The sequence below is a fragment of the Gekko japonicus genome, unplaced genomic scaffold, assembly GCF_001447785.1.
Source record: "Gekko japonicus isolate JY-2015 unplaced genomic scaffold, Gekko_japonicus_V1.1 scaffold641, whole genome shotgun sequence".
Taxonomy (NCBI): Eukaryota; Metazoa; Chordata; class Lepidosauria; order Squamata; family Gekkonidae; genus Gekko; species Gekko japonicus.
In genome coordinates, this window is record NW_015177027.1 from 186,155 (window position 1) to 205,857 (window position 19,703).

Below are 19,703 nucleotides of genomic sequence, written 5' to 3' on the forward strand. Positions count from 1 at the left end.
CTGTTAAAAAAAATCTTCGCTAGTCTGCATGCTAATTTAACAAGCCGCCCTCTCTATATACAACTATGATCTGTAATTCCATTTCACTGCCTGACAAAGTGTGCCTGCACATGAAAGCTCATGCCTTGAATAAAACTTTGTTGGTCTTAAAGGTGCCCCTGGACTAGCTTTAGACAAATAACAGAACAGGGCCGAACAACCAAACGGATGGACCATGCAATAAACAGGGTAAGATATAAAAGGAACACAAGCAATGAAAATGGAATAAATGTCACAGATGTTAAGGTGACTTGTTCTCTCTGATCAAAATGTCCTGCAGAACAGTTCTGTTTTATATATTGTGGGCAACCATTAAAGCGTGAGAGCTTTTTATCAGTCTTTTTATCCCGTCTGGGTCTGTTCTCAATCCACCTCCTGTGTTTTCCATTTCATTCTTAAGCTGGGGACTTTTCTTTTCATTCAGAGTTCACTGAGAAACCAGTAATTGTGAAATCGTCTGCCGTGATTTCTGGGAAGGAAGCCGTCATGACCTGCTTGGCGCCGGGGCCTTGCTCTAAGATTGAGCCTGAGATTTCGTGGGAAACGGATCTGTCAGGAAACAAAACATCTCAGTGGAGTCAACAGGACAACACGGGCAGCTGGACTTATGGGTCCAACTTCACCTTCACACCCTCCCTAAATGATCGGGGCAAACCGCTCACCTGTCGGGTCCGGTACCCTCATATACAGAAGCAAGTTGAGACCACCATCTGTCCTGATGGTGAGTAGTTCCTTTCTCTGTATACTGCCTTTTTTAATATGAACACATCTGCCTAATGGATATACACATTATGCATCTGAAGAGGTAAGCACTGATTTGCAAGTGTTCCTGCAGAAATTAATTTTGTTAGTGTTTCAGGTGCCACTGAAGTAGAGTTGCCAACCTCCAGGTGAGGCCTGGAGATCTCCCACTATTACAATTGATCTCTCGATGACAGGGATCTGTTCCCCTGGAGAAAATGGTTGCTTTGGAGGGTGGACTCTATGGCACCGTACCCTCCTGAAGTCCCTCCCCAAACCCCGCCCTCCAAAATCTCCAGGTATCTGGCAACCCTACACTGAACTCCTGTGTAATCTTCCTCCCTGAGCAGTCACCATTTTGTTTTTTTGAAGACCGGCTTTGTCTAGGGTTGCCAGGTAGCCCTGGGCCACTGGCAGCGGATGGGGTGTAGGGTTGCCAGATCCAGCTTGGGAAACTCCTGGAGATTTGGGGATGAAGCCTGGGGAGGTGAAGACAGGGACCTCATTGGGGTACAATGCCATAGAGTCCGCCCTCCAGTGCATCCATTTTCTCCAGGGGAACTGATCTCTGTAGTCTGGAGATGAGCTACAGTTCTGGGGGATCCCCAGGCTCCACCCGGAGGTTGGCATCCCTAGCTTCCTCCCCTGCCCCAATGCCTCTCAGCCCCCCTTTTGGGTGCCCTCAACATTCTCTTAGTTATGTTTCAAATCCATCTCAGACTCACAAGGCAGTGATGAATGCAACAAGCCACAGGACACCCTTTGATGTAGTGGTTTGGTGTAGTGGTTAAGTGCGCGGACTCTAATCTGGGAGAACCGGATTTGATTCCCCACTCCTCCATTTGCACCTGGCTGGATGACCTTGGGCAAGCCATAGTTCTGATAAGAGCTGTCCTTGAAAAAGGGCAGTTACTGTCAGAGCTCTCTCAGCCCCACCTACCTCACAGGGTGTCTGTTGTGGGGAGGGGAAGGGGGTTTGTAAGCCACTCTGAGACACCTTTGGGTAGTGAAGGGCGGGGTATGAATCCAATCTCTTCTTCTTCTTCTTCTTCTTCTTCTTCTTCTTCTTCTTCTTCTTCTTCTTCTTCTTCTTCTTCTTCTTCTTCTTCTTCTTCTTCTTCTTCTTCTTCTTCTATATGATGCTTTTTCTACTGCCCCCCCCCCAAGCCATGATTTCCCAGTTCTTTTCACTGGGGATGTTCACAAAGGGCTCATCTGAACAACAGAGAAGAGGAGGAGGAGGAGGAGGAAGAGGAGGAGATTGGATTTATACCCTGTCCCTGCCCTTCACTACTGAAAGAGTCTCAGAGTGGCTTACAGTCCCTTTCCCTTCCCCACAACAGATGGGTAGGTGGGGGCTGAGAGATCTCTCTCGAGAACTGCTCTCTCTCAAGAACAGCTCTGAAAGAACTTGTAACTGACCCAAAGTCGCACCAGAAGCCGCATGTGGAGGAGTGGGGAATCAAACTCTCCCAGATTAGAGCCCATGCTCCTAACCACTACACCAAACTGGCTCTCAGTACACCAAACAGCTCAACGGGGTAATGTTGTTTTTTTCTCATTTCAGCAACCCATCTTCAGTTTGGGTGGCCTTCGGTCACCCTCGTCCTGGTAATCCTGTGCTTGATCAAGTAAGTCTCTCTCCTTCAGTCCAGGGGGGTGGGGCGGGGCACTTTGACCGAAAGGCAGTAGAGCGATCAATGAAACCAGCATTGCAATAAGAATTTCTCCAGATCTGCCCTAAATCTTCTGGAGCCAGTCTGGGCAGTCGCGCTGTCTGGCTAGTGACTCTTTTCTCTTGAAATCTCCTTTGCAGGGTTTTGTTTTGTTCCCTGTTCTTCTTCTCGGTCATTTGGTGTTCGAACCGGAGGAAGGCTCCGTCGGGAAGGAAGTAGCAGATGATGAAGGTGGTGCAAACCGGATGGATCGACCACAATTCCGTTGCTCGGGGAAGGCAAGAGCACCTCCTTACTCCTCTGCACTGCTGCATCCCCTCAGCCTGTGGACTGAAAGCAGAGTTTGGCTTTCCAAACTGGCGCTTAGCATCTGGAGTTCTTGTACAATCAGCAGTCGGTTTTATTTTAATTAAAGGTCTTTTTCCAGGGTTTTTTTTTTGTATTTTTTGTGTGTGTACGCACCTGGAGCTGCGGTGGCTCAAGTGGTTAAGACGCTGAACTGCAGGCTGTGGAAGGTCAGTAGTTCAGCAGTTCGAGACCCGGGTGCCGCATGATGGAGTGAGCTCCCGTCTCTAGTTCCAGCTCCTGCCAACCTAGAAGTTCGAAAGCAAGAAATTGCAAGTAGATAAATAGGTACCACTTCGGTGGGAAGGTCTCAGCGTTCTGTGCGCCTTGGTTGTTTAGTCACGCCGGCCACATGACCACGGAAATGTCTTCGGACAGTGCTGGCTCTTTGGCTTTGAAACAGAGATGAGCACCGCAACCCTAGAGTCGGGTTCGACTGGCTTTCGAGCAAGGGAACCTTTACCTTTACTTACGCTCCTGGAAGCCATGGCGACTGACCCCTACTGGGGGCCTGGGGGATATTACGAGAGGGGGCTGAATACAGCCTGCCCCTGTCCTCCCGCCTCTGGTATTCCAAGGAGGTCTCCCATCCAAGGACTTGCCAGAGCCGACCCTGCTTAGCTTCTGAGATCTGACAAGATCGGGCTTGCCTGGGCTGTCCAGGTCAGAGCTATTTTAGTTAAAGGTCTTGTGGGGTTCAGAATGAACCTGTAGAGCAAGCGCTATACCTAAATGGGAGTCGAGTCAAAGAGGCTTGTAAAGGCAAAGGACGCCAAAAGCACTGCAATTGTGCAGAGTTCCTGGACTGTCAGAAGGCAGGCCGACATGTACTGGCTTACATTTCTATGGCAGGTGAAAATCTCGGCTAGAAGAAGAGTGCACTTATTTTCCTGTTTATCAGTTTATTACTGCCAGTACCCTGGTAAATGTCACTGTGATCCGGGAGACCTTTTGAGGAATGACGGTTGTTTGTAGCTCCAGCATATTTTTTAATTTGGCAAAATGTATTCTTTAGGGGTCCACTTACCTTTATCACTCATGGTCATGGTAAACATCTTCCCATCTCCCTCTAAACCTTTGTCTCTTCTTCCTAAATATCCTTGCCCCATCCATGATGAAGCATGATTTATAAAAGGTGGCTAAAGAATACTAAGCATCCTAATAAAGTACAAAAATCAAATAGCCGGTCATTAACAACCCAATGCCAGGTTCCACTGGTTTTAGACATAGCCACAAGGGGGCAGGGATGAGCAGGTGGAAAAGCTCATCTCCAAATGGCGAACTCTCCCCAGGCAAAGTATGCAATTTCTTTAATTTCTTTAGTTTTTACACACACTGACTTCAAGCATTTTCATTCTACCTCTCAGGGCTTTTTTTTGTAGAAAAAGCCCAGCAGGAACTCATTAGCATAATAGGCCACACCCAACAGCAGAAACTCATTAGCCTAGTAGGCCACACCCCTGATGGCACATTATATTAACATATTAGGCCACACCCCCATGTTGCCAGAAGTGTGGTCATCCAGCCACACCCACCCTTTGCTTCTTATTTACCTTGTTGTCAAAACCCAGGGCTTTTTTTGTAGCAGGAACCCTTTGCATGTTAGGCCACACACCCCAGTGTAGCCAATCCTAATGAGTTTCTGCTGTTGGGTGTGGCCTGTTATGTTAATGAGTTCCTGCTGGGTGTGGCCAACTTGGGAGCCAGCCGGAACTCCGTTCCTGTGCGTTCCTGCCCCAAAATAGCCCTGCTACCTCTTTCCAGTAAGCATGCTTGCATTTCAGTTGTTCCTTTGCCAGCATTTCACCCCCACCTTCTCCGTATGTATGCCATTTGTCGACTCTTAGACTTTGTAGATTTTTTTTACGCCAAAACAAAACACAAATGCAGACAATCAATTTTGCCAGTGGGGTTTCTACAAGATTTCATTAGTGGGGCTGGCTGGGAGGAAAGATGACTACAACATTTCAGACTGAGCAGAAACCGCCTCTAAAACTGGAATTGTCGAATCCAATCAGTGCATTCATAAAATTATACTGCTAAAGTAAATATGCATCAGTGGGGAAAGGACTGGATCTTTTCCCAACACGGACATTTTTGCATTGTTCCCAAGAGGACCTGGCCACTGCTACACATGTCTCAGTAGCAGCAAAATCAAGCTGTCGTGCTGTAACTCTAAGGCTGTTTTTCAGGAAACAACAGTTGGTGTAAAATGAAGCTGACAGAACTGAAACTGGAGTTTACTGTATGAAACATGTACCTCTGGTAGGGTTGCCAAGTCTGGGTTGGAAAATACCTGGAGACTTTGGAGGTGGAGCCAGGAGAGGGCGGAGTTTGGGGAGGGGAGGGGCCTCAGCATCGTACAATGCCATAGAGTCCACCCTTCAAAGCAGCCATTTTCTCCAGGGGAGCTGATCTCTTTCGGCTGGGGATCAGTTGTAAAAGCGGGGAGTCCCCAGGCCCCACCTGGAGGCTGGCAACCCTAACCTCTGGTGCTGTTCTGTCTTGAATGACTGCCAGTCAGTTTTGGGGCCATATTTAGGCTGATGGTTTCAAATGCAGAAGCCATAAAGGTTCTAGATTACGTTAGCGCACACAGAGATGTCTGATAATTGGCCAGAGATGGAATAATCGGGGGAGTGGGGGGGAGAGACCTTACCTTCTTTGTGGGTTGGCTCAGAATTATACACAGTCCTGATTTTCATGTGGAACCTCCCCTTACACCAGATAATGAAGCTGAAGCTCAAATACTTTGGCCACCCAATGAGAAGGGAGCACTCACTGGAGAAGACCCTGATGCTGGGAAAGATTGAAGGTCAAAGAAGACGGGGACGGCAAAGGGTGAGATGGTTAGACAGTGTCATAGATGCAACGAACATGAAATTGATCAAACTTCAGAGGATGGCGGAAGACAGGAGGGCCTGGCAAGATCTTGTCCATGGGGTCGCGAAGAGTCGGACTCAACTGTGCAACTGAACAACAAAAAGTACAAACCTGCTTGGGCCTTAACTGTTGTAGATGGTTTTAAGTGTGCTATTTGGTTTTATTTTTAGCATTTCTTATGTGACTACCTTGTTTTTAATTGATGACTGTTACACTGTGTAATACATGTTTTGTTATATTTTTTAAGTTTGTTGTACTCGGCCTTTTGAGTACCCACCTTGTAACGTGGTTGGATTTCTTCCCCCTTTTTGTTTTTGCTTCTAGATCCAAGATCTCCACAGGATCACCTCCTCCTGTATGAACTTGCATGCACCTTTACTGGGGGAGGGACCGTGGCTCAGTGGTAGAGCATTTGCTTTGCATGCAGAAGGCCGCAGGTTCAATCCCTGACATCTCCAGTTGAATGGACCAGGCAGTGGGTGATGTGAAAGATCTCTGCCTGAGACCCCGGAGGGCAACTGCCCCTTTGAGTCGACGATACTGACCCTGATGGACCAAGGGTCTGATTCAGCGTATGGCATTGTCACGTGTTTCCAATCTGTATTAAGATGAAGGCTCAGTGCAAGTGCAAATGCAAATGCAAATGCAAACTTCTATGACCAGCAGCAATTCTCATACACTGAGTTAACCATGACCTCCATTTACTGGGTCATTATCAGGCTCTACCTTGACCCAGAACTAGAATGGAATGGAACCTCACCAGCTGAGAAAGGTTCCCCCTACAGCCCTTACCATACCTGTACGGAATAGCCACCATTAAGCCTTTATGTCATTGGTGTTTATCATTTTGCTTAGGCTGTAAGTTGTGGCAGGCCCCTGGCCCAGCCTGCTAAAAGCAAGGTGCGAGCCAGTTTGGTGTCGTGGTTAAGTGCGCGGACTCTAATCTGGGAGAACTGGGTTTGATTCCCCACTCCTCCACTTGCACCTGCTGGATGACCTTGGGCAAGCCATAGTTCTTGCACAGCTGTTCTTGAAAAAGAGCAGTTTCTGTCAGAGCTCTCTCAGCCCCACCTACCCTACAGGGTGTCTGTTGTGGGGAGGGGGAGGGAAAGGAGTTTGTAAGCCACTCTGAGATTCCTTTGGGTAGTGAAGGGCAGGGTATAAATCCAATCTCCTCCTCCTCCTCCTCCTCCTCCTCCTATCCCTCTTTCCATCTACTTTTTTGTTTTCTTTAATTTTGCATTTCCTTTTACAAAAATATCTGTTGTAAACCATACCTGTACGGAATAGCCTTTATGTCATTGGAGTTTATCATTTTGCTTAGGCTGTAAGTTTTGGCGGGCCCCTGGCCCAGCCTGCTAAAAGCAAGGTGCGAGCCAGTTTGGTGTAGTGGTTAAGTGCGCGGACTCTAATCTGGGAGAACTGGGTTTGATTCCCCACTCCTCCACTTGCACCTGCTGATGTGACCTTGGGTCAGTCACAAACTCTGGCACAGCTGTCCTTGAAAAAGAGCAGTTTCTGTCAGAGTTCTCTCAGCCCCACCCACCTCACAGGGTGTTTGCTGTGGGGAGGGGAAGGGAAAGGAGTTGGTAAGCTGCTCTGAGACTCCTTTGGGTAGTGAAGGGCGGGGTATAAATCCAATCTCTTCTTCTCTTCTTCTTCTTCTTCTAACTACATCTACCTGTGATCTTTGTCTGTTAACAGAACTGGCCTGGAAGTCTCCTTAAGTTGTTTCAACTTACTGGTGCCAATTAGCTAAGAGTGTCCTGATTGGCCAATGGGTTTGTGGGCTGAGGCAAGGACATCTGAAAACATTGCCTCACCCGGAAAGCGGGAAGCCGGCTATTCTACCAACAGGTGAGAAGAGGCTACATCTTCCATCCCTCCAACAACACGGACTGTCTGGCACTGGACGGACTTACTCTCTCAAGCCTGCAAGCAAGAACCACACGCTGGACCTGCATCGGACAAGCTAGCCAGCGAGCTTTTAATGTATAGGGTCTGCGGTGGCTCACTGGTTAAGATGCTGAACTGCAGGCTGGGGATGTCCAGCAGGTGCAAATGGAGGAGTGGGGAATCAAACCCGGTTCTCCCAGATTAGAGTCCGCTCACTTAACCACTACACCAAACTGGCTCAGGAGTAAAGAAAGAATGACCACATTCATGCATAGCAGCCCAGGGTACTGTAAGATAAACAACTATGTGACAATATTCTATTTTGTGGTCTTACTCAAGAGTAGGGAGCTGAGCTCTGTGGCCAGGATCAGGGCCTGGCTCCGGGCAACAGGAAGGATGGAGTAGCTAGGTACTACCAGACATCTCTGCTGAAGTCTGACCTTCATTGGGACAGGATTCCTTGAGGCCGGCATATGCTCAGATATTCTGTCTGGACAGCTCCGCTTCTGATCTGATTCTGCCTCTCCAGACTCCTGACTAGCCGAGCTCCCAAGTTCCTGGTCCTGTGGACAGCTCCCGTTCTGATCTACACTCAACTGCCGGCTCTTACTTCTTTCTGGTTTGGGAACAGGACGGTCTATTGATCTCAGCAGAAGGATCCAATCCCATTGGCCTCTGGTTTGACCTTCATGCTTATTCAACCGATAGGCCATTAATTTCCGTCCTTTCCCTTCCCTTCACTGATTGGACCTGTAGCCCATCCGGAGGTTGAGACAACGGACTCAGTCTCCGCTCCAGCCAATAGCAGCAAGGAATATTTACTGGCTTGCCTGAAGTTTTTGACAGTAAGAGTCCTGCCACAGTGGAATCAGCTGCCTCGGGAGGCGGTGAGCTCCCCCTCGCTGGCCGTCTTTAAGCAGCGGCTGGACAAACCCTTGCCAGAGATGCTCTAGGCTGATCCTGCACTGAGCAGGGGGTTGGACTCTATGGCCTGTTTGGCCCCTTCCGACTCTGTGATTCTAGGATTCCATTATTTTATGATGTTCCAAACATTCTTGTGCAGACTTTAGGGCCACCCACCCCCGAACCAATGAGGGAAATCTCCAAACAACTGTGATGGGTTCCTAGTTTCTTTTCTTTCTTCTTTTGCCTCCATGTCACAGCCAACTCACGGCAACCCCATAGGGTTTTCAAGGCGAGAGAATAACAGGTGTCAGTGGCCCTTGCCTGCCCCTATGCAGTGACCCTGGTATTCCTGGTTCCAGGGGTCGTTTCATACAAAAAGAGCTAGGGGAACTCATTAGCATAACTCATTAGCATATGCCACACCCCCTGACATCACCGGAAGTGTGTCATAAGGCCACACACCCCGCCCCCAACAGTCCCAGCCGCCGCCACCGGCCTTGCAGCTCCACTGCCGAGCCCCATGAGGGGCCCGGCGGTGGACCTGCAAGGCCGGCGGGAGTGCAAGAAAGCCCCACGAAGGCCCTCCCTGGCCCCAGGCAGGCAGGGGTGGGGAGAGGCAGGGAGGAAGCAACTTACCCTCCCTCTTCTCCTGCCTCCTCCTGGCTGAATGAGGGCCGGAAGCAGGGTGGCCGGAAGCAGGGGGCGGGGCTTCATCATGTGCCCCGCCCCCCGTACCTCACCCGGGGGAACTGCGATCCCCCACGATCCCCCCCGAAATGACCTCTGCCTGGTTCCAATACTGACCGGGGCCAAACCTGCTTAGCTTCTGAGCTCTGATGAGATCAGGCTATCCTGAGTTATCCTGGTCAGGGCAGTGTCCATTTGCCATGAATCATCAACCACTCTGGCAATTGGTTTTTTATAAGAGTTATACGTCTTCTATGTTTTAACATGGTTTTAATTGTATTGTATTGATATTGTTGTACTATGTTTATATTGTTGGAACCCACCCTGACCCCATTAAGGGGAGGGCAGGATACAAATCTAATAAATAAATAAATAAATAAAATAATTTAAATGCACCTTAGAAACACAACTTGTAACTGGTGACTGGCACATGGCTGATTGGACTCCATGGTCTGGGAGTTGCCTCAAATAATGCCTTGCTTCAAGAATAGCAAGTATTCTTTACTTTTCCCATTCTCTGTCTTTCCTGGGAAGACGACGAGTCCAAGGGACTGTTCTGGAACAAACTGTGGCAACAACTGCCCCTGACTCAGACTGTGGCTGATTTCGCACAAGGAACTGTGCCTCCGTCATGCCTCCCTTTCCATTGGTCAATTTCCCACTCGAAGCCATGCAGCCGCATTTTGACCCGCGGCTCCGCCCGATTTTCCCTGCGGTTTCGTGATCCTGTTTTTTGAGGATTAAAAAAATGCGGGTAAAATCAGGTGAAGTCGTGGGTCAAAATGTGCCCGCGCAACTTCGAGTGGGAAATTGACCAATGGAAATGGGGCAAAGGGAGGTGTGATGGCGGCGCAAGGTGAAATCAGAATGGAAGAAGGAGGGATCTGGTGGAGAAAGAAGATATGGGATGTCAGGAGGAGGCTGGAGAGGAGCGATTCTATTGGCTGAGAGTGGAGCAGAGATGGGTCAATATGGGAATGCTCATGCAACACACCAGGCCCCGCCCTCCCCAGCTCAAAGCTCCACCCCCAGGCCCCACCCTACACCTTAAGAAATGGCCCAAGCTGGAACAGGGAACCCTATTCCAGCCAAAAGCAGGAAAATTGACTATGAAGGACAGAAGCAGGAAGGAAACTGCTTCTGCCAGATATCTGTATTATTTTATTTTATATCCTGTATTATCCTCACAAGGCTGAACTAGAGTACAGTAATCTACATGGGGCTAAGCATTCTCATATTGACCCAATGTAGGGTAGAAAAATCTAGCACAAAGTCCATTCAAAGTGTTTGTTTGTTTAACTGCTTTATTACTTCATCCAAATTTTGAATTATTTTATTTAGGATCGTTTATCCTCATAAGATTTAACAAATGTAATGAGGCTAATTTTGAGGACAGTCTGAAAGCTTCATTTTAGGCCCAGTCGGCATCTAGCATTTGCTCTGCTGTTTTACCAAACCCACGCTGGAACAAAAATTCCCCTCTGCATTGTAGGCCATTTTCACTTTGATTGAGGTCGAATCTGCATTTGTCTTTCTCACCAGTGTCCTAGCCTTCTGACTCCGCCTTCAAAAAAGCTGTCTACGTTTGGTTTCGTTTTCACACCTCAACAGTGCTAGCATACATTTGCGCGTCCACATATGTTTATCGCCCTCTCGTGGCGGCTCCACTGTCATTGCACCTCCGCACTGCTTTAAAAGAATCTTCTCCAAACAGCATCACAGCAGTACGAAACTGATTTAAAAATGCAAATGCAGATTTGACCTGATTGTCAAGATTTTATGGCAGATTTTATGACTGCATGCTGCTTTCACTTCGTTTGATCTCTCGGTTTTATGGTAGCTTTATGGCTGTTTTATTTTATTTATTTCTTTATTATTTCAATTTATGGCCATTCAGGGGTGACTCTGCAGTCAGTATGGGGTTGGCCCGCGGTATTTGACTGTGGTTTTGAGCTGCATCTTTTTCTGTTCCAGCGTGGGCTTGGTAAAACAGCGGAGCAAATGCTAGATGCAGATTAGGCATTTGTTCAAAATGTGGCGGCCGGCCGTCAAGATTAAGTGAAAGCGGCACTTTCACACACATTAAATAATGCACTTTCAATCCACTTTCAATCCACTTTGCAAGTGGATTTTACTGTGTGAAATGGCAAAATCCATTTGTGAACAGTCACCAAAGTGGATTGAGATTGCATTATTTAACATGTGTGAAAGTGCCTAAGTTGCTATTTTAAGGGATCTTCAGTGTCTGATGGTTCTCTTAGGGCAGTGATAGTGAACCTTTTAGAGACCGAGTGCCCAAACTGCGACCCAAAACCCACTTATTTATCGCAAAGTGCCAACACGGCCATTTAACCTGAATGCTGAGGTTTTACTTTAGAAAAAACAACTCATACATTAATGAGTTATTGGCATTAAAGTCCCTCCACTGGGTGCCAGTAGGACAGTCCCCACCCCTGACTATATGTGGCCATAGATAGAGATAAAAAGTAACTGTAAGCCACTCAGAGACCCCTCGGGGTTCGAGCGGGATACAAGTCGAAAGCATAAATAAATAAATAAATTTAAGATGATCCAAACAAAGTAAGGAAAGCAATCCCAAATGCTTTCATTTACTTAAAATTATTTGGCAGAGAATTCGACACTTTAATGATGGTCTGGGCCTGGCTGGAGCGATGGCACGCGTGCCCACAGAGAGGACTCTGAGTGCCACCTCTGGCACCCGTGCCATAGGTTTGCCACCACTGTCTTAGGGAGACACCATGGCTCAGTGGTAAAGTCCGGGTTCAATCCCAGGCACTTCCCCGGGGGTGGGGGAGGAAGAAAAATGCTGCAAACTTGTTCATTCAAATTGCTCGGTGCCTAACCCAAGAGCTCACATCTGAGCATCACAGTTGAACAGGCTAAGTTCAGCCGTTGCACACACTCCACACAAAATGCGCAGCATCCTTAGACAATGACCCTTAAAATGCTTCTGCATCTGCCCCACCACAGCCCCGAAGAGCGGTGTTTGCCCAGCTTCCTCACAGGGGGAGATTCACAGAGGGTACAGCTGGGCACTAAACTACCACTCAAGGATCGTAACATGAGGGTGTTTTATTATTTCAGGAACCCATAAGGAGATCTATGGGTCTGGCCAGCCTCTTCCTGCTAGCCCCGTGTCTGACCTTCTGTCCTCTGTGTGTGTGTGTGTGTATGTGCTTTGGCTGAAAAGCAGAATAACGCAACAAACAAAATGAGAACTGCAATAAGAATTTCTCCAGATCTGCCATACAATTTCTTGAGCCCGCTCAGGCAGTTCTACTCCTTAGCTGATGAGCCTTTTCTTTTGCTTTCTTTGTCCTCCTTTGTAGGTTTTTGGGGGTGTTTTCTTGTACTTTTCTCCTGCTCCTGGTCTTCTGGCTTTCAAAATGGGAGGAAGGCTGTCTCAGGTGGAAGAGGGCATTAGCACAGCATGAGGGTGATGCAACTACTGGATCTTCTGTAGCTCCTTTGCTTGTAGAAGAAAATTGTGCCGCCCACCGCTCTGTAACTGTTGGATCCCATTGGCCTATGGATTGAAAGCACAGAGTTAGGCTTTCCCAGCGGCTGCTGAGAGTCTGAAATACTCGTACATTCAGCAATCGCTTTTCTCTTTAAATTAAAAGTCTTCTGGAACGGGAAACCCAGGTTTGGATCTCCACTTTGCCATAGAAGCTCGCTGGGTGACTTTGGGTCAGTCACACACTCTCAGTCTAACCTACTTCGCAGGGTTGTTGTGAGGATAAAACACAGCAGAGGAGAACCAGGTAAGCTGCTTTGGGTTCCCATTGGGGAGAAAGGTGGGATATTAAACAAATAAACAAACAAAGCTAAAACTATGAAGTGAGCGCAATGCCTGAATGGATGTCGAGTCAAACGGGCTTATAAATGCAAATATCCCTAAAAGCAGTGTGGGTTGTACAGAATCCCTGAACTGTAAAAATGCAGGCAAATACAAACCAGCATTCCCCCCCCCCCGTTAAGCAGACTAAAATTTGAACTAGAATAACATACCGCAGAGTATTCTGAAGACGTTCCATTATGTTCTGACGAAGCCAGGAGTTTATTTATTTATATTTTTTTAAAAAACGAATTACACAGAAATTGTTCCAGCTACTCATATAGGGAATTGGCGCTAAATTTATTGAGGGTGGAAATAATTATTTTCCGCAAGGTGCTGGAAGGCCCAGATACTTCCTAATAAAAAAAGAGTGTCTATTAAACATTTATGATACCCCGCGACTGGTGAAATTCACTGTGCCGCAACATTTTTGGCCTGCAAAACATGAAGAAGAAAGTTGGCAAACTTTAATGAGATACTTAAGTTTAGCGGTAGAGAAATGCATAAAATAGGGTGGTCCGTTAGTTAGAAACGGATGGATGTCAAGCTGATTTTCAAAAGAAATATTGTTTTGCACCATTTACTACTGCATTGGTATCATTTATGTAACAATATTGCGATGGATTCTGTATGATTTTGGAGCAGCTATTAAATTTCATTTAAAAAATTCAGAGTAGGTCAAGGAGTACAAAATGAGAGTGGGGTATAAGGGTCAGATTAGGAACTGGTAGAGCCAGGTTCAGAGGAATGAAGATTGTTCATACCTCCAGAATGCTTTTAACATGGAAACGTTATTCTTTAGGGGTTCCGCTCATCTCCATACTAATGCTCCCTCTAAGCTGTGGAGTCTTGTGAGCAAAAATTCTACTTTCTGAGCTACCGGCATTAAAGTTGTGAGCGGGCGATTCGGCTGCTGCATACATTAGTTTGCTCTGGAGTCATCCTCCCTGAGCGAAGACAAAAAGGTGTGAGCCGGAGGCTAAAAAAACGGTGAGCTGGCTCACACTAACTCAGCTTAGAGGGAACCCACCCTAGGTATCTTCCCATCTCCCTCTAAGCCTTTGTCTCTTCTCCCTAAATATCCTTTCCCCATCCATGATAAAGCCTGACTTATAAAAGAACTTCCAGTTTGGTGTAGTGGTTAAGTGTGTGGACTCTAATCTGGGAGAACCGGGTTTGATTCCCCATTCCTCTACTTGCAGCTGCTGGATGACCTTGGGCAAGCCATAGTTCTGGCACAGCTGTTCTTGAAAACGAGCAGTTTCTGTCAGCGCTCTCTCAGCCCCACCTACCTCACAGGGTGTCTGTTGTGGGGAGGGGAAGGGAAAGGAGTTTGTAAACCGCTCTGAGACACCTTTGGGTAGTGAAGGGTGGGGTATAAATCCAATCTCTTCTCTCCTCTTCCTCTTCCTCCTCCTCCTCCTCTTCTTCTTTTTCTTCTTCTTCTCCTTCTCCCTCTGACACTGACTCTGACGATAAGCTGATCCCCGGAGCCAGGATTAATTTCAGAGATTCCATTAAGGGTCCATTGGCTGTATCAATTTCATCGATACAAGCAAAAAAGAAATTCAGCTTTCCAAATATCAGTTAAGGCTTCATACTGCCTGTGCAATGCATACATGCCAACAAACAAGAAACCACTGTGATAAAATGACAATGACACATTTAATACATTCTGTAGACATTTTGCAATATAGTAAATGTCTACAGAATTTATTAAATGTGTCATTGTCATTTTATCACAGTGGTTTCTTGTTTGTTGGCATGTATCTGCACACTGTGACCCCTTATTATATCTTTTTTGACTTGACTTTTATTGGGGATACTGACACACCAGTTATATAATACCATAATTAAAAAAGCATATGTATACATTTAAAGTGTATGTATCATATAGGAGTTTACCTCTTCAGTGTTAATGTTCTACACCTTTAAGGGATAAGTATAACAACATGCAGCTGTCTGGAATCCATTAGATAGTTCCTTTAGAACTGCTTTCCAGAGTGAGGAGCATTGTCAGCCTATTTCTAAGAAGGCTTTCAGCCAGATAGATATGAAATGCTGAAATGCACCCACTAATAGAGAGCTACCAGCCAACAATGTGAAATGGAGAGCAAATGGCCAGCCAATTTAAGTAGGCCAGTTGCCACATAAAAATTTTGGACAGGCTGCTACGAATAGAAATTAAGTTATTTGCTTGCTCCTATTCTAGTTTATGCAATGGAACTGAAAGTAAGTTTAAAATTATTCTAGTTAAAAGTGATAACAAAATTATTACATTCAGCTTCATGTTTGTTTCCACTCCTCAAAACTATGCTTTTTACAGGATATTTTACTAAGAAGAAAACACCTTCCAATTTTATAAGATTACTAATGAGGAAGATAGCTGAAAGGAGTGTAAAAACCGGTGTACTCATTGAGAAAAGAGAAAATGAATATGTTGGACTCTGTTTTGCTTTTGTCTGAATTTTTTACTATATTGCAAAATGTCTACAGAATTTATTAAATGTGTCATTGTCATTTTATCACAGTGGTTTCTTGTTTGTTGGCATGTATCTGCACACTGTGACCCCTTATTACATCTTTTTTGACTTGTGCAATGCATACAGCGAGTAGCTATTAAAAAACAAAGTTCCAGAAGAAAGTTATTCAAAAGGAAACCATAAAAACAAGTGCCACGTCTAAACAGATATAGAGTTTGAGAGTTGTAAAAGTCCCCAAACAGCTGTGCTAGCGCTGACTGCATTCACCTAAAAAGAGAGCAAACAAAAATCAGTTACCATAGCAAAAATCGAAGTAGAAAAAAAATACTGTATCTAACTTGGATGATATGAAGTTGTGAGTAATGATCCTATAAAGACATGCAGGGCTATTTTGGGGCAGGAACGCACAGGAACAGAGTTCCGGCTGGCTCCTCAGTTGGCCACGCCCAGCAGGAACTCATTAGCATAATAGGCCATGCCCAATAGCAGAGACTCATTAGGATTGGCTATATTAGGGGTGTGTGGCCTAACATGCAAAGGAGTTCCTGCTACAAAAAAAGCCCTGGGTTTTGACAACAAACAAGGTAAACAGAATAAGAAGCAAAAGGTGGGTGTAGCTGGATGACCACACTTCTGGTAACATGGGGGTGTGGCCTAATATGCTAATGACCTGTGCTGTCAGGGATGTGGCCTATTATGCTAATGAGTTCCTGCTGGGCTTTTTCTACAAAAGGAGCCCAAAAACAAATGTTCTGTTTATGGGAAAAACTCATAGACTTTTTAATATAGAGTTGCAAACTTCCAGGTGGGGCTCAGAGATCTCCCGCTATTACAATTGATCTCCAGATGACAGAGGTCAGTTCTCCTGGAGAAAATGGCTGCTTTGGCTGGTAGACTCTTTGGCATTGTAACCTGCTGAGGTCCTTCCCCAAACCCCGCCCTCCCCAGCTCCCCTCCCCCAAATCTCCAGGAACTTCCCCATCCAGAGCAGGCACCTTATTTTTAAAATAAATAGGTATTTGAAGAAAAGAAAATCAGTATCCAGAGCTTTTTTTGTGGTAGTATGGCTGCGAGAGTTGGACTATAAGAAAGGCCGAGCGCCGAAGAATAGATTCTTTAGAACTATGGTGCTGGAGAAGACTCTTGAGAGTCCCTTGGACTGCAAGGAGATCAAATCAGTCAATCCTAAAAGAAATCAACCCTGACTGTTCCCTGGAAGGCCAGATAATGAAGCTGAAGCTCCAATACTTTGGCCACCCAATGAGAAGGGAGCACTCACTGGAGAAGACCCCGATGCTGGGAAACATTGAAGGTCAAAGAAGACGGGGACGGCAAAGGATGAGATGGTTAGACAGTGGCATAGATGCAACGAAGAAGAAATTGAGCCAGCTTCAGAGGACGGTGGAAGACAGGAAGGCCTGGCGGGATCTGGTCCATGGGGTCGCGAAGAGTCGGACTCGACTGTGCGACTGAACAACAACAACAACACTCGCTGGTACTGAATACCAGCACCTTTTGAGGAGGATCTGAAAAGTCCTTAGGGGAAATAGTTGGAAACTGGTGCAACCTTATATATGCATACTGGCATCTCTTTGTTTAAGAGAGAGTTGGTTTAGTGGTTAGGAGCATGGACTCTAAACTGGGAGAAGTGGGTTTGATTCCCCTCGCCTCTACATGAAGCTGCTGGTGTGTCCTTGGGTCAGTCATAGCTCTTTCAGAGCTGTTCTCTCGAGGTCAGTTTTCGGGAGAGCTCTCTCAGCCCCACCTGCCTCGCAGAGTGCCTGTTGTGGGGAAGGGAAAGGGATTGTAAGGCACTCTGAGACTCCTTTGGGTAGTGAAGGGTGGTGTATAAATCCAATCTCCTCCTCCTCCTCCTCCTCTTTTTCCCCACAACAACATTGCCAGTATCAATGTAGATGGTCTACCCAAGCTAATGAAGGGAAGCAGAAGGAAGTACTGGACAGGTTAACCAACCCCCCCCCCCCAAAAAAAAAGACATTTGAGAAATTTGTATGTAACATTAATTTTTTTAAAAAAGAAAAAAGTGGGGTCAGAGAACAAAGCCAGTTATGAGGGAGGGAAAATGTCCAGTTCACATCAATCACCATTCAAAGCAAAATGAATAAAATATAAAATGGAGGGGAAAAGGGAACATTTTAAAAATTTTGATTGAAGGAGAGAAAAAGGAACCTTTGTTCCCATATAGGAAGCAAAGATAGACAGCAATGTAGAAACATGGTACAGTACATGAACACATCCAAAATGGCCTTATATTGAATCAGACCATCTCACCCATCAAGGTCAGCATAGTCTACTCGGAATGGCAGTGGCTCTCCCACATTTCAGATGGTGTTCTTTCACATCAGCTACCACCTATTTTAGCTGGAAATGCCAGGGATTGAACATGGGACCTTCACCTTGCCAAGCGGATGCTCTACCACTGAGCCTCAGCCCCTTCCCCAGGAGGTTAAGACCGGCAAGGATTGGTGTGCTAAAATGGCAGGGAAAAGCCAAAAGACATTCGTGGCATTAGCCCAGGATAGGCTTTAAGAAACAGAACGGAGAAAACCTTGTAAAAGGATCAGATTTATTATGTAAATAGGAATAACAAAAGGGGGATTAACAACTGTATGTTCCTCAAGCAAAAATAAATAACCAAACATGTAAAAAAACCAGCAGTGTGACAGAGTTCATATGGGGAACGGCACTCCAGGGCACAGTACATCGGCGTATTAAAAAATGTACAGTCTTTCAGAGTGATACGGCCAGCTTGAATGGAGTGGGGTCAGTAGTGCTCAGTCAGACATGTGAAGCACGAGGAAAGTGGTGAGTATTATGTAAGATGATTACCGCAATGGAAAAGTCATTGTCCCCAGAGCAGAGTGTCCCAGATCTTTTATTTTTTTTAACAACATCTCTCCACTGGCGAGCAATCAAACCACAGCACCTTTCCTAGACAATATTCAGCTCAGTAGAGCAATGCAGTTTCTTTTGTTAACCGTGTGAATCAATCTTTGAAATTGCACCTGGACATGGAGTATATTGCTTTCAAATCGCAGGAGCCGTGAATCATAATACATCCCATGAATATCTTGAAGAACTTGGGGCTGGCTTCGTTGTCTGTTTAAAAGGGGGCTAGAGAGTTCCTCGTTTTTGGAGGGAAAGTGAGTCTCAAACGAATCCTAGTTTTTTCCCTGCTTGTGAAATTCAATGTTAAGCGATATGGAAGTGAATATCTGATGGGGCCAGATAATGGATTGTGGAATGGACCTATTCAGGGGTCATTTCCTGCAGGAGCGCACAGGAGCGGAGCTCCGGCAGTAAAGAGCCCAGGGGGCGGGTACATGCAACAAGCCTCACCCCCTGCTCCCAGCAGCCCTCAGTCAGAGCAAGAAGCAGCCAGGTAAGCTGCAGAGCCCCCCCTAGGCCCCCCGGTCCAAAACAGTCCAGTGGCACCTTTAAGACCAAGTTTTATTCAGATACAAGCTCTCCCTCCTCTGCGAGGACAGATCTGCACATTCCCCCCACCCCAATAGCTAGCAATCCAAAACAGTCCAGTGGAGCCTGAGCGGTGGGTGTTGTCTTCTGACACACTTCCGGTGATGTCAGGGTGTGTGGCATATGCAAATAAGTCATGCCAATGAGTTATGCTAATGAGCTCCTGCACGTCTTTTTCTACAAAATGACCCCTGGACCTATCTATATATCTAATACCGAAGATGCCCCCTGGTGTGTGGATACCTAAATCCGCGCATCGGGGGCACCTGGGGGGGAGGGAGATTTTTGTGCACACTTGGGACGGTCCCCAGGTGTGCACAAAAATCTTAAAACCTGAAAAAAATATTGGGGGGATAGTTAAATCACCCCAAAAAGTGATAGAGCATCCCCTGCACATGCGCAGGGAACGCTCTGCAGCTGGCTTGTTCGCTGCCGCCACCGCCTCGGAGCCGGGCGGGGGCAGCGAGGCCCGGGCGGCTGCAAGCCTCCGGGACTCGCTTGGGGAGGGGGGAAAGAGCGGCTTTGCAGCGGGGGGGAGGCGGCTACAAGCCACGCGGCCCTCGGTTTGCAGCCGGGGGGGAGGGGGAGGCGGCGAAGGCTCGGCGGCTACAAGCCACGCAGGCCTTGCTTTGCAGCGGGGGGGTGGCGAAGGCCCGGCGGCTACAAGCCGTGTGGGCCTCGGTTTGCAGC

General features: G+C 46.7%; 1 long non-coding RNA gene across 1 annotated transcript; it reads left to right on the forward strand.

The window, feature by feature from the left end:
* The first annotated feature begins 573 nt into the window (after positions 1-573).
* On the forward strand, positions 574-2,768 carry LOC107124391. Its single transcript, XR_001482985.1, has 3 exons — positions 574-760; positions 2,348-2,411; positions 2,597-2,768. It is a non-coding gene; the product is annotated as an uncharacterized LOC107124391 (long non-coding RNA).
* The last annotated feature ends 16,935 nt before the right edge of the window (positions 2,769-19,703 follow it).